Source organism: Erinaceus europaeus, chromosome 12 (genome assembly GCF_950295315.1).
Source record: "Erinaceus europaeus chromosome 12, mEriEur2.1, whole genome shotgun sequence".
NCBI lineage: Eukaryota > Metazoa > Chordata > Mammalia > Eulipotyphla > Erinaceidae > Erinaceus > Erinaceus europaeus.
This window is the reverse complement of record NC_080173.1, coordinates 55,623,937-55,637,480: the sequence shown is the minus strand read 5'-3', so window position 1 is coordinate 55,637,480 and position 13,544 is coordinate 55,623,937.

The window sequence follows — 13,544 nt, the reverse complement described above, 5'->3', positions numbered from 1 at the left end:
TATATATATATATATAGAGAGAGAGAGAGAGAGAGAGAGAGAGAGAGAGAGAGAGGGAGGGAGAGAGAGAGAGAGACCGCAGTGTAGTTTGGCATGTTATAAAATGACATGTGAACTATAAGCTACAGACTGACGGTTGATGCATGGTTTTCCCTCCTTGGTACTCTGAGGCCTGGCTGATGAGTTAGTTCCAGTGTGGGTGTTAGGGAGGCAGGCAGGGCCCAAACCCCTCTCACAGGAAGAGCAGCAGCTCTCTCCTCTCCTCTCCACTGGACTTCTGCACAAGCTTGCATTTGAAAGACATATTCTATTGCCTGTAAGTTACAAGTCCTTAGCCTGACAGACACAAGAGATTAAAGGCCAAAGAGGGGAGGTGAATGGTGCAAGGTTACACCAGGGGCAGGCAGATCTTCCCCACTAATCTTTATGGTTAAGCTAAGGGAAGGTAAGTGGATCCACTCCTTTATCAGGGAAAGGCAAAGGGATCTGGCTCTTAGTCTCAAAGGAAGTCATGTGATCATCTTTAACGGAGTCACAGTGCACAAGGAAAACCTTGTTTGGTGCTGCCATATTTGAAGGTCACAGGCCACAGTAGCTGCTGAGTCCTGAAGAAAAGGCTCATCTAAAGTGAGATGTGAGGGGCTGGTTGGTGGTGCACTTGGTTGAGCACACACGTTACAATGAGCAAGGACCCAGGTTCGAGCCCCCAGTCCCCATCTGCAAGGGGAAAGCTTCACAAGTGGTGAAGCAGTGCTGCAGGTGTCTCTCTGTCTCTCACCCTCTCTATCCCTCTCGATTTCTGACGGTCTCTATCTAGCAAATAAATAGAGATAATTAAAATCTTTTTAAAAAGTAAAAAAGATTAATTAAAAAAATAAAAAATAAATAAAGTGAGATATGCCCCAAGAGCAAGATACACATTTGATTTTGAAGACATGGTACAAAAAAATTATCTCATTAATTTTTATATTGATTGCATGTTGAAATGGCAATATTATAGGTGTGTTGGGCTAGGCAGAAAAAAATTCCTAAAATTAATTGTGTGTGTGTGTGTGTGTGTGTGTGTGTGTGTGTGTGTGTGTGTGTGTTATCACAGCTCCACCTTCTGTGGAGTATCTCCTGGTGTCATGGTACTCCCATGTGTTTCTGGGAATGGAATCTGGGACCTCAGCCATGGTAATGTGTGTGCTCTAGCAGGTAAGTTCTCTATTTCTTTTTTACTATTGAAAATGTGGCTACTAGAGGGGGCTGGATAGTGAGACGACCTGTTGAGCACACATGTTACAATGCACGAGGACCTAGGTTTAAGACCCAGGCCCCCACCTGTAGGGGGCAAGCTTCATGAATGTGTCTATCTAATAAATTAAAATACCTTAATAGTAGTTATTAGGAACAAAGTTAGTATACTATGTGCAGGCATCATATTTCTGCTGGAAAGGATTTCTCTGGGTCTTATGTCTTACAACCAAAGGCAAAGCAGCCAGACCAGAGAAAGGAAGCAGGAGAAGAGGAGGAACACTGAGCTTGGAGGCCTCTGCCCACAGGCACATATAATCACAATGGAACTGCTAACATATCTCTATTCCCCCTTAAGGACTCCTATTTCCAAGGTTCTCCCTGGTTCCCCAGGGTCTAAACTTACCCTTGTCTCTGTCCTTGACAGTCAAGTATGAATCATAGTAAACTGTTCCAGCTCAGAATGAGAAACGGCCTCCAGATGCCTCTATTTATTTATTTATTATTGTACTGAGACAGAGAGGGATTATGGGGGGGTAGGCAGAGAGGAAGAGAGACAGAGAGACACCTGTGGACCTGCTCCACTGCTCGTGAGGTTTCCCCCCTCCTGGTGGGGACCCGGGGCTTGAATCTGCAACGTTGTGCACTGCAATGTGTGCACTTAACCAGGTGTGCCATCGCCTGGCCTCGATGCCTATCTTCTTTTTTTTTTTTTTGCCTCCAGGGTTATTGCTGTGTTTGCATCTCGAATTCACTGCTCCTGGAGGCCTTCCCCCCCCTTTTGTTACCCTTGTTGTTTTAGCCTTGTTGTGGTTATTATTGTTGTTGGCGTTGTTTGTTGTTGGCTAGGACAGAGAGAAATGGAGAGAGGAGGGGAAGACAGAGAGGGGGAGAGAAAGAGAGATATCTGCAGACCTGCTTCACAGCCTGAGAAGCGACTCCCCTGCAGGTGGGGAGCTGGGGGCTGGAACGGGGGTGGGGGGGGGCTGGAACCGGGATCCCTACTCCAGTCCTTGCCGTTTGTGCCACATGCGCTTAACCCAACCCCCTCTTTTCTTTTCTTTTTTTTATTTCCTTTTTTTTCTCTTGGAGGCCATCCCCCCCATTTTGTTGCCCTTGTTGTTGCTGTTATTGTTATTGTAGCCGTTGCTGTTGTTGTTGGATAGGACAGAGAGAAATGGAGAGAGGAGGGGAAGACAGAGAGGAGGAGAGAAAGATAGACACCTGCAGACCTGCTTCACCGCCTGTGAAACAACCCCCTGCAGGTGGGGAGCCAGGAGTGTGAATTGGGATCCCTACACAGGTCTCTGTGCTTCACGCCATGTGTGCTGAACTCGCTGCACTACTGCCCGGCCCCCTTTCCTTTCCCTTTCGTTGCCACCAGGGTTATGGATGGAGCTTGGTGTCCACATGATGAATGCACTGGTCCTGGTGGCCATTCCCTTCTTTTCTTTTTCTTTTTTTTTTTTGATAGGACAGAGAGAAATTGAGATTGAGAGAATAAGAGAGACACCTGCAATACTGTGAATGCTAGTGAATCTTCCCCCCTGTGGGGGGGGTGGGATGGGAGGCTTGAACCCTGGATGTGCGTGGTAACATGTGCACTCTACTGGGTGTGCCACCACCCGGACTCCCCCTCCCTTTTCTATAGTGTTAACAGGGGCCCTTTTCTCTCTTGCCCACCTTCCTTTCCACACTGACATTGAGTGCTGGGTGAGCCCCTTCCTGCCTCCTGGCTTTGGGGAGATGGTCCTCGGGGTCTAATGTGGGCAGCTGAGGCCTTTCCACATAGCAGGGGGACAGACACTAGGACTGGGAGGAGGCACAGACACAGAAATACTTGAGCCAGTGGGCACAAAGGTTTAGTCTGGCTTTGTGTGTGTATGTGTTGGGGATGTCTGGCCTACCCCTGCGGAATCCCCACACTTGTCTTTTCTGGCACTGTTGCCCAGGGTCTGTGAGTCCAGGCAATTATTTCTGTCTTCCCCAGCATTGGCAAAGCATGATGCTTCCCTATTGGAAATTCTCAGCTAGCTCTCAGGCAGGCAGCTGTGAAGTGTCAGCTGGCAGCTTTGCTCCATTAAGATGGGGATGAGGATGGGGGAAGGGCTGGCTACACACCTGCCAGAAAATGAGAGCAATGTCAGCTGCCTATGTGTATATGACAGGTAGCAAGCTTCTCCCCTGGGGGAAGATAAACTCCACGATGTAACAACTTTGGGCTTTTTAATGTATTGGGGTGGGAGGATATACATACACAAAAACACAAAACCCCACCACTCTCCAGGATTACAAAACAACACAAATGTTGGTAGCAAAGTACTCAGATACATGCAAAAGACCCTTGAGGTTTTCAATGGCTGGTCCAATATTCTCTTTTCATCCTGGCCTTTGTAGAGCCAAAGGTGGATGGATTCCTCAACAGGAAGCTCTGAGTCTCCCCCTTCCCGATAAACCACCTTGCTGTGGGGGACTCAGCATAACTGCTTTTTCACAAGACACTTGGGGGCGGGGGTGGGGGGGGTGGGTGAGCCTTCTAATGTAGGAAAAAAAAGTTGTGAACAGAGGACTGTGCTCCAGAAACCACAGACTATGAAGAATGAGCATACATGTTGAGAGTTCACTGTTTTAATCAAATAAAACCTACAACAAAGTTAATCTGACATGTAGTTAATGAGATAATCATTGTTGCGCTTCATGGGAATTAGGCATTAATGGGAAGTCGTTTTTATAAATGATGGTAATTATACTGTTGCCTTTACTCAGCCAAAATGATCAAAGTTTTTTTTTTTCTTCTTCTTCTTCTATGTCCTCTTCTTGTATTACTTCCCCTGTACCTGCTGTCAGTTTCAGCTAGGAAGTTTCCTGTGGGTTTCTGGGCAGTGTCAACACTGTCACTGTGGCTGCCTCTCCTCCCCACCCACCCCCAGGTCACAGGCAGGCTCCTCCCCAACGCTCCCCTCCCCCAAACTCAGGCCTCAGATGATCTCCTGTGAGTCTCACAAGGATCCCCAGAAATAGTCAATTTTAGCTCCTCGTTCACAGAAAAAACTGAGGTTCAGCTGTGCTGCCCAGCATGGCAGAAGCAGAAGTGGACAATCCTGGTATGCTGCTAGAGCACAGAAGTGGGCAGCCCCTGTCCATGGCTGGCCATGCTCCCTAGGGCTGGGAAGATGAAGCAGCCAAGGCAGCAAAAGAGACGGGCCATGAACCTGCCCAGGAGGACACCGAGTATTGTCCAGGCCACAGTGGGTGGGAGGGGAGTTGTGGCGGTATAGGCTCTGTGGTCACATGGGCCAAAGCCAAATTCTGCAACTTACACTCTCGCCATGTGAGCCTGAGCACCCCAGAACCCCCACCCCCACCCCGCACTGGTGCCCTATTCATCCAGTGGAGAGGTGAGTTCAGGGCTCTGCACTGATCAAGTGAGCTTTGTGAGTGAAGGCCTAGCTCAAGCCTGCCACACAGGAGGGGCTGGTGAGTCCCCCAAACAGACCCAGGGGATTAGGCAGCCCCTGCATCATGTCTGCCTGTCTTGGCACAGACTCCAGTCTAGGGAGGGAAACAAACAAGAGAAAAGGACTTCCCACTGGAGGGGGCGGGCACTCAAGGGAAAAGTAAAAATCCCCAGGTTGCCTTTGAGACTAGCTGTAGGGAGTCCAGGTTTCATGAGCAAGGGGCACCCTCACCTTTATCCCAAAGCTGGACGCTCATTCAGTCCTCCTGCCTTCTTGCAATGCCACTCTTTGTTTCTAAAGGGTTAAACCCCAATGTCCATTCCAGGCGGGGAGAGAGGGTCAGCTAGCAGGAAACTTTAAGTGGAAAGGGAACATGGCAGAGAGACCACAGCTTCATCCAAGACAAACTCCTGCCACCTTACCATTTTGCCCTGGGCCTGCCCTGTTTGCTGTCAGCAGCAGGGGACAAAGAGAGGCTGTATGCAAAGGTACTCTGTGTTCCTGTGGCAGAGGCCCAGCAGGGAACACTTGTCACCTGGTTGGACTGGGGACTCAAGGGCAGGATTAAGCCACCAGGCCAGCCTACCAATATGCCAGGGGACTGGCAAGGGGTCTATTGTGACACCTGAGGGGTCTTTGTCCTCCCGTACTAGGAAAGTGTGGCACCCCTATGGTCCCAGGGCAGACAGAGCCCTGAGATGAAGGGAGCCACAAGCTGCCTCTGGGTTTAGAGTCAGCTGCTCTGGGGATCAAGTGCTCGGTAACATCCAGCAGTAAGACCTAGGGTACTAATTTCCTGGGAGCCCCAGTTTCCCCATCTGGGAAATGGGGCTAATTGTGGGGCTGATATGAAGTCACATGGGCAATGGCTGACCTGCTGAGTCCAGGCACTGACTCAAGTGAGGACTCTGGTAACACCAGTCATTCATAACAGCAATCTAAATATAATGACCATTCCTTCCAGAAAGACCTGTTGCTACCTGCGATGGGCCAGCGGCCGTGCAGGATGCCCTTGGAGATAGGAAGGTGAGTAAGATGACTCCCGCCCCTCCTAGGGGCACGTATAGGAGTGGTGATTCTAACCCAAGTCTCAGAGTGTTAAGTGATGTGTAGAGAGGTGTGCCAGGGCAGACATTCAGGGAAGACTTCCTGGAGGAAGCAGCATTGGAAATAGGCTGGGATGGATAACCAGGATTGTGGTTAGGTTGGAAGAGAAGCAGGGCATGACTGCATGAGGAAGGAAAAAGACCTGTGAAAAAGAGGGCCTGTTTAGAAGATACAGAAGTTCCAGTTGGTTGGAGCAGAGGGTCCAGTGGGGGGGGGGGAATGGGGGAGCAGTCTGCTTGCCTGGTGAAGGGGCATTTTACTGTCCCTGGAATAGGTCACTCTGTCTCTGCCTTGCATGGTGACCTGGAGCCAGATACTCCCCCTCACCAGTCTGATGAACAGTTTCTCACACCTCCTTCCAAAGGCTTCAGCCAGCTCCTTAAATCCTGCTCAGTTTTCTTCCCACATGTACTCTTTTGCACCTTGAAGCCTTGGAAATTTCTGGCCAAAGTTGTGAGTGATCAATCACAGGTGAAGTGAAAGTGTCTTCTGTGGCTCCAGGGTGGGGGTAAGGGAGAGGGCACCTCCTTTGTTTGGGAGTGCCTGGGCAGAGAGAGAGAGAGAGAGAGCAAGCAGTGAGGGGCTGTGGAGAGGGGGGAGAAGGAGCAAACAGAACTTGTTCCCAGAATCTGGGGCTGAAGTCACACCCCTGGAATCATAGTGCCCAGGATATTTGTGTCCACATGTAGAGCCTAGGTGTCAGCCAGAAAGGCAATTCCCCTACTAGGGTTGATTCTGGCCTGGGGTGGAATCTGGGGCACTGCTAAGACATCCAGGTGAAGAGCTCAGAAGGGAACAGACCTTCAAGTCAGGGTCACAAATCTGGAAATCACTACATGGGGCCAAGACAAAAACCCCAACTTAGCTTAGGGGCCTTTGACCTGCCTTATGGGGATTTGAAGTACATGGGTGTATGGGGAACTGAGAGAAAAAGAGTGGCAGGGAAGTGACATGTCCAGGCCCTCAGTTTCCCCATCTGTGAAATAAATGGAGGTCTAGATGGAGTGGGAGTCAGAGGGGAGAGGAACCAGCTCTCTCTGCACCTCTGCTTTGCTGGAAAACACCCTCTGTGCCCAAGGAAGCGTCTTTTTGCCAGGACACCTGGGCTCTTTCCCTTGGGAAATCAGAAGGCACCACCAGCCATGGGCCACCGCCCCTCCCTACTTCCACTGTCACTAGCTTTGAATTCTGATATTAATTGTGGATTGGGCTGGACCATGAGATTTGTGCTGGGGACAGGTCTTATGTCCAGGGCTCTGGTCCCGCAGGCCATTTCTTTCTGTCTTCTGCCAGGAGTCCGGGTACAGGTGGGTGGGGCCAATAAAACTTGTGCTTAATGACTGACAGATGTGCCAGCCAATGGGACACAAGCGGGCCCACTCATTCAGCTTCAGTCAGTTGTCTTAAAGATCACCTTTCCCTGGTCTCTTCCTCCCCACTCCTTTCTGGTCTTTCAAAAGCTCAACAGAAATAGAACCTTTAGGGGCAGGCAGTGGCGCATCTATTTAAGGGCACACATTACAGTGTGTAAGTACCAAGGTTCAAGTCCTGGTCCCCACCTGCAGTGGGAAAACTTCACAAATGGTGAAGCAGGACTGCAGGTGTCTCTCTGTCTCTTGCCCTCCTTATCTCCCCTTCCCTCATAATTTATCTCTGTCTCTACCCAATAGTAAGCAAATTAAAAAAAAAAGGAAGCGAGGGCCCTGTGCACAACGGGTTTAGTGCACAGGGCACAAAGCGCAAGGACCCGTGTAAGGGATCACGGTTCTAGCCCCCGGGCTCCCCACCTGCAGGGGAGTCGCTTCACAAGCGATGAAGCAGGTCTGCAGGTGTCTATCTTTCTCTCCCCCTCTCTGTCTTCCCCTCCTCTCTCGATTTCTCTCTGTCCTAACCTACAACAACATCAGTGGCAACAATAACAATAATGACAACAACAAGGGCAACAAAATAGGAAAAAATTACCTCCAGGACAGTGTATTCACAGTGCAGGCACCAAGCCCCAGCAATAACCCTGGAAGCAAAAAGAAAAAAAAAAAAAGTAAGAAAGAAAGAAAAGAAAAGAAGTAGAACATTTTATCTGTGTGGCCAGCTCCCCCAGGCTCAACCAAAATGTCAAATTTCTTTGCCAGAATGATAACCATGATGAATGCACAATTATTCTGGAATTACTAATTCAGGATCCTGTTTTATATAAAAGAAAACCGTGGCATGTGGCTTAGGAGATTTTGTGGGCTTAGTTTCTTACAAAACTGGCTCCTGAATGCGAATTACTGGATAAATGTAATCTGATAGGCCTGGACTTGTAAAGTGTGTGTGTGTGTGTGTGTGTGTGTGTGTGTGTGTGTGTGTTGCGTTGCAGGTGGTACAGTGCTAGGATAATAAAAAGGAAAGATGCTCTCATCTTAGGATGAAAAAACTGAAGTGCAGGGAGTGGTTTCATGGTCACATCATGAAACAGAGACTGTACAGCAGGAGCACACTTTCTTTTTTTTTTTAAAGATTTTATTTATTTATTAATGAGAAAGATAGGAGGAGAGAGAGAAAGAACCAGATATCACTCTGGTACATGTGCTGCCGGGGACTGAACTCAGGACCTCATGCTTGAGAGTCTAGTGCCTTAGTCACTGCACCACCTCCCAGACCACAGGAACACAATTTCTAATTCCTGTTCCTGACTTCTCCTGGATGATCTCTGCTGCTGGTAGTTCTTTAGAGTAAAGTGGATGCAAGAAGAGGGAGCTCCCCTCACCCTCCAGAGCTGGGACTTTACACATTTGGAGAAAGATGGACAAAGAACACCTGAATCTCCTTCCTGTGTTGCAGCATCTCCCATGTGGTACTAGTGTTCAAACTTGAGCTGCACACGTGGCAAGGCATGTGCCCTACCCAGTGAGTGGACTCTCCAACCCCAAAAGGAAGCATTTTGTTGACTGATTTTGTACCAGAGAGCCAGGCCCAACAGCTGCTTAGAAGATAAGGGAAGGGGACCCCTGGGGAATAAACAGCCTGTGGATCAGAGAGATTAATCAAGGCAGGAACAAACAGGTGTAGGTGACAACAGGGAGTGGGGTGGGGGAAGAGAGAGACAACGAGAGACAGCTGGAGCCTGACAGCAAAAGAGGCAGGGATCCTGGGTGCCTGGAGGACCCCATGTGGCCCAGAAGGTCAGACCTTGTGGGGAGAAGAATCTGATCCCAGGCTTTCCCTCTCCATGATCCCATGGAAGATCAACAGGGTCCCAAAGGGCTCTAAACTGCAGAATCGGAAGGGGTTGAAGGCAGTACCTTGGTGACCTCAGAAAGTGGGCAGAGGCACATACCCCTGGACTAGGATTGCCCTTTGTCACACTAACAGCTCAGCAGTCCCCGCACTCCAGCCCCTGCCACTGCAGCAAACGGTCCCTTAGTTTCACTGACCCTGCCCTGGGAAGTCCAGTTGGGAACCCACTGAAAGTCCTCCCCCCAGAATGTCTCTGGGAGTCCAGTCTGTTGTGGGGCAAAGGGCACTGGGCTACCAGTTTAAAGTCCACAGGCTCTCTCCTGCCGCTGACTCCCTGTCTCCTGGGACTGGAAATCCATTCCCATTCAGAGTAAAGGTCCTGGGTGACCCCCCCGCCCCTCCTGAGCACCCCAGACCAGAGTAGTAGCCTGGTAGAGCCAGGCTGGTGTGGGAACTTGCTCCCTGCCCTGTGTACTGGCTCTGTAGCTGGAGGCCCTAAGGGGTCACAAGATAGGCTGGACCTGGGGTGGCCTGCCTCCTCAGCCCCTTGCAGGACTTTGGGGACCTGCTGGGGCCCACGGGTCCTGAACATGGACAGCAAGCTGGCACTTGCATGGTGGGTGGCTGGGCATCCTTCCCAGAGTTGAGGAGTAGCTGCCTTGGAGACTGGGCCTAAGCCTTCTGGTTCTAGGCCTTCTGGTTCAGCCAGAAATTCCAGCCTTTGCAGGATCAAGGGCAAGAGAGGGACCTTTCCCAGACTGCCAGGGAGCTGTTTTTCCAGCTTGGTGGTATCACCAGACCTTGAGGGAGACTTCCCTCATCTTTGATCAGGATTTCTAGAAAGGCGTTTGACAGTGCCTAGTTAGAGCAGCTGGCAGGCCTGTGGCCTCTCCTGACTTCTAGAAGTTCCAGCCCCCTCTTCCAAATCCTGGAAAAGAAACTGTATTTTTAAAATCAACTTTATTGCAGTCTGATTTGCTCATGATGATATTTATCTGTTTGGCTGGGGAGATAGCATAATGGTTATGCAAAATACTTCCATGATTGAAGCTCTGAGGTTCCAGGTTCAATCCCCAGCACCACCATAAGTCAGAGTTGAGCTGTGCTCTTGTCTCTCTCAGTATCTTTCTCATTAAAATAAAATATTAAAAAAAGAAATGTGCACACTTTATATGTACCTTTTAGTAAGCTGATAGATGTCTATACTTATGTGTCTACCAAAATAATTACAGTGTAGAACATATTGGTCACCGAGGAAGACTCCCTGTGTCCCCTTCCTAGTCAATCACTCCCCAACCCTGACTTCAGGAGCTATAACTTTCTTTCTTTCCTTTCTTCCTTTCCTTTCCTTTCTTTCTTCCTTTCTTTTTCCTTTTGTTGTCCTTGTTTTTTTTATTGTTTAGTTATTATTGTTGTTGTTATTGATGTCAATGTTGTTGAATAGGACAGACAGAAATGGAGAAAGGAAGGGAAGACAGAGAGGGGGAGAAAAAGATAGACACCTGCAGACCTGCTTCACTGCTTGTGAATCAAACCCCCCTACAGGTGGGGAGCCAGGGGCTCGAACCAGGATCCTTACACCAGTCCTTGTGCTTCGCACCACATGCGCTGAACCCACTGTGCTACCGCCCAACTCCCTATAATTTGCTTTCTGTCCCTAAGGATGAGATTGGTCCATTTCATATATACAGATTGCCCCTAACAACTTTTTTTTTAACTTTATGATGGTTCAAAGCAGTATGAATTCAATAGGCAGGCCAGCTTTGTATATTCATGGTGAGAGTCCACACATCCACTCTGTTTTACAATTTCAGTACAATTCCAGTATTCAACAATCACATGAGCTGTGTACCACTTTACTATAAAGCAGTCTGTGCCTTAGGTGATTCTGCCCAACTGCAGGTTAATGTAAGTCTGAGTGCAAAGGTCAGCTATGATGTTTGGTGGATTCGAAGTATTATGTGTATTTCCAACTCATGATATTTTAAGCTTACTTATCAAGAGATAAGCCTACTGTAGGAAGTCTAGAAAAATGTACTTGGGGCCAGGTGGTGGTGCACCTGGTTAAGTGCTCACATAAAAGTGCGCAAAGACCCAGGTTCAAGCCCCTGGTCCTCACCTGCAGGGGGAAAGCTTCACGAGTGCTGAAGCAGAGATGCAGGTATCTTTCTCTCTCTCCCTCTCTATTTCCTCCTCCTCTCTCAATTTCTCTCTGTCTCTATCCAATAATAAATAAATAAATAAATATTTTTTTAAAAAAAGAAAAATGCATTTAACCATAGTCTTTTTTTCTCTCAAATGAATATTAAGAACCATTTATGCCATTGTGCCTGTCAATAGATATTTCTTTTCATTGCTGTGTAATATTCCACCATACAGCTATATCATAGATTGCTTATCCATTTTATTGCGTTTGGACATGAGATAATTATGTTTATAGTGACTGTGGATAAGCTGCTGTGAACCTCTGTAAATCTTCCTGAGGACCTATGCTTTCCTTTCTCTTGTACTAATACAGAGAAGTGGAATGGCCAGGCCATGTGACAAGAGTATAACTCTTTGAGAAACTATCTAATGACTTTCCAAAATGGCTGTTCCATTTTTACAATGCCTAAGTAGGAAGAAATCTTGAAAGCTGTCCATCCTTGTTTCACAGCTTTTTCTTTTCTTTTTTTTTTCTTCTTCTTTTCTTTTCCCCAGGGACCATGCAGGTTTTGTAAGGCAGTCTGTTGCTTTGCAGAGGAGGGGTCCCCCTGCCTCACTAAAGTGAGTCTCTCAAAGTGACTGCTCACAGTTAAGATTAAAGCCTTGAGGAAAAGAGAGGCTTAAGGATCTATTTATACCTGAGTCTAAGCAGATGTAATGCTAGCTAAAATGCTGTAAATATTGTCCTTCAGCTAGTTCTTACCATCTGTGAGAGTGTATTCATTGATTTATTTATGCAGCTCTGAGGGAGGGGGGGCTCACACATGCCCAATTCCTCCACTTCTGGCTGGTTTGTCATTCCTTTTAATTCTGGTATGAGGGGCCAGGGGAGGTGAGACACATCACTGTACTCTCCACTATCCATGGACTTTCTCCCAATGCAGAAATGCCCCCCCCCCATAGTGCAGAGGCTTGAACCCAGGACCTTGCACATGGAAAGTTGTGCTTTCTACCAGGTGAGCCATTGCCTGGCCTAGTAAACAGAGGTACTTCCACAATAGAATCTTCTCCTTGATTCCCCTATCTGCCACTCCTTATAGTGAAAGTGACTTTCTTTTTTTTAAAGATTATAGAAAGTTTATTGGAATTGGGGTAGATAGCACAGTAGTTACGTAAAGAGACTCACTCTTGTGCCTGAGGCTCCAAAGTCTCGGGTTCAATTCCCTACACCACCATAAACCAGAGTTGAGCAGTGCTCTGGGAAAAAAAAACGTTACTGGGATAAACAAGTTAAGAAATAGTCAGTGGGACCCACTCAAGGACCCCAGTTCAAACCCCCAGCTCCCCACTTGTAGGGGATTGAGGGGTCCACTTCACAAGTGGTGAAACAGGTCTGCAGGCATCTTTCTCTCCCCTCTCTATCTTTCCTTCCCCTCTCAATTTCTCTCTATCTTATGCAATAAAAATGAAAAAAAAAATGGCCACCAGAAATGGTGGATTCATAGTACTGGCACTGAGCCAGAGTGATAATCCTGGGGGTGGGGGGAAGTCACTAAGAAAAGAGATGGGCAGACAGTAAAAAGGAACCATCTGTCTCAAAAGTGAGACAGAGGGAAGCATGTCAGCAAAGAGAAAGTCAGATGCCTCAAGAGTGATTTTTTTTAATGATTTAATAATGATTAACAAGATTATAACAGGAGTATAATTCCATGTAATTGCCACCACCAGAGATCTGTGTCTCCCATCCCCTCCATTGGAAGCTTCCCTTTTTTTTTTCTCTCCTTCTTCTTCTCCTTCTCCTTCTCCTTCTCCTTCTCCTTCTCCTTCTCCTTCTCCTTCTCCTTCTCCTTCTCCTTCTCCTTCTTCTCTCCTCCTCCTCCTTTTTTTTTTTTTTTTGGCACTACTCTTCTCTGGGTGATAATGATTTGGGGGATTGAACCTGGGACTTTGGTGCCACAGGCATGCGAGTCTCTTTGCATAACCATTATGCTATCTAATCCACTCTCTCCCCCCCTCTTTATTCTTCTGGGAGTATGGACCAAAATTTTGGGGTGCAGAAGGTGGAAGGTCTGGCTTCTGTATTGTTTCTCTGCTGGACATGGACATTGGCAGGTCAATCCATACCCCTAGTCTGTTTCTATCTTTCCCTAGTCTCAAGAGCAATTCTTCGCAAGGCTGCGTGGAGAGAGCAGTAGTTCCAAGTACTCCCCTCCCATTAGATGGGCTGAGAGCCTACAGCCAGGAGCAAGGGAGGCTTATGTGTGTAGTTGGAGTTCTTTATGATTTTGTTTGTTTGTTTTGCTATTGTTTGTTTTGTTTTTCCTGTGAGTGACCCACTTCCACTCTCAATTCCCTGTCTGACCTCTTGTGCTACTTTGC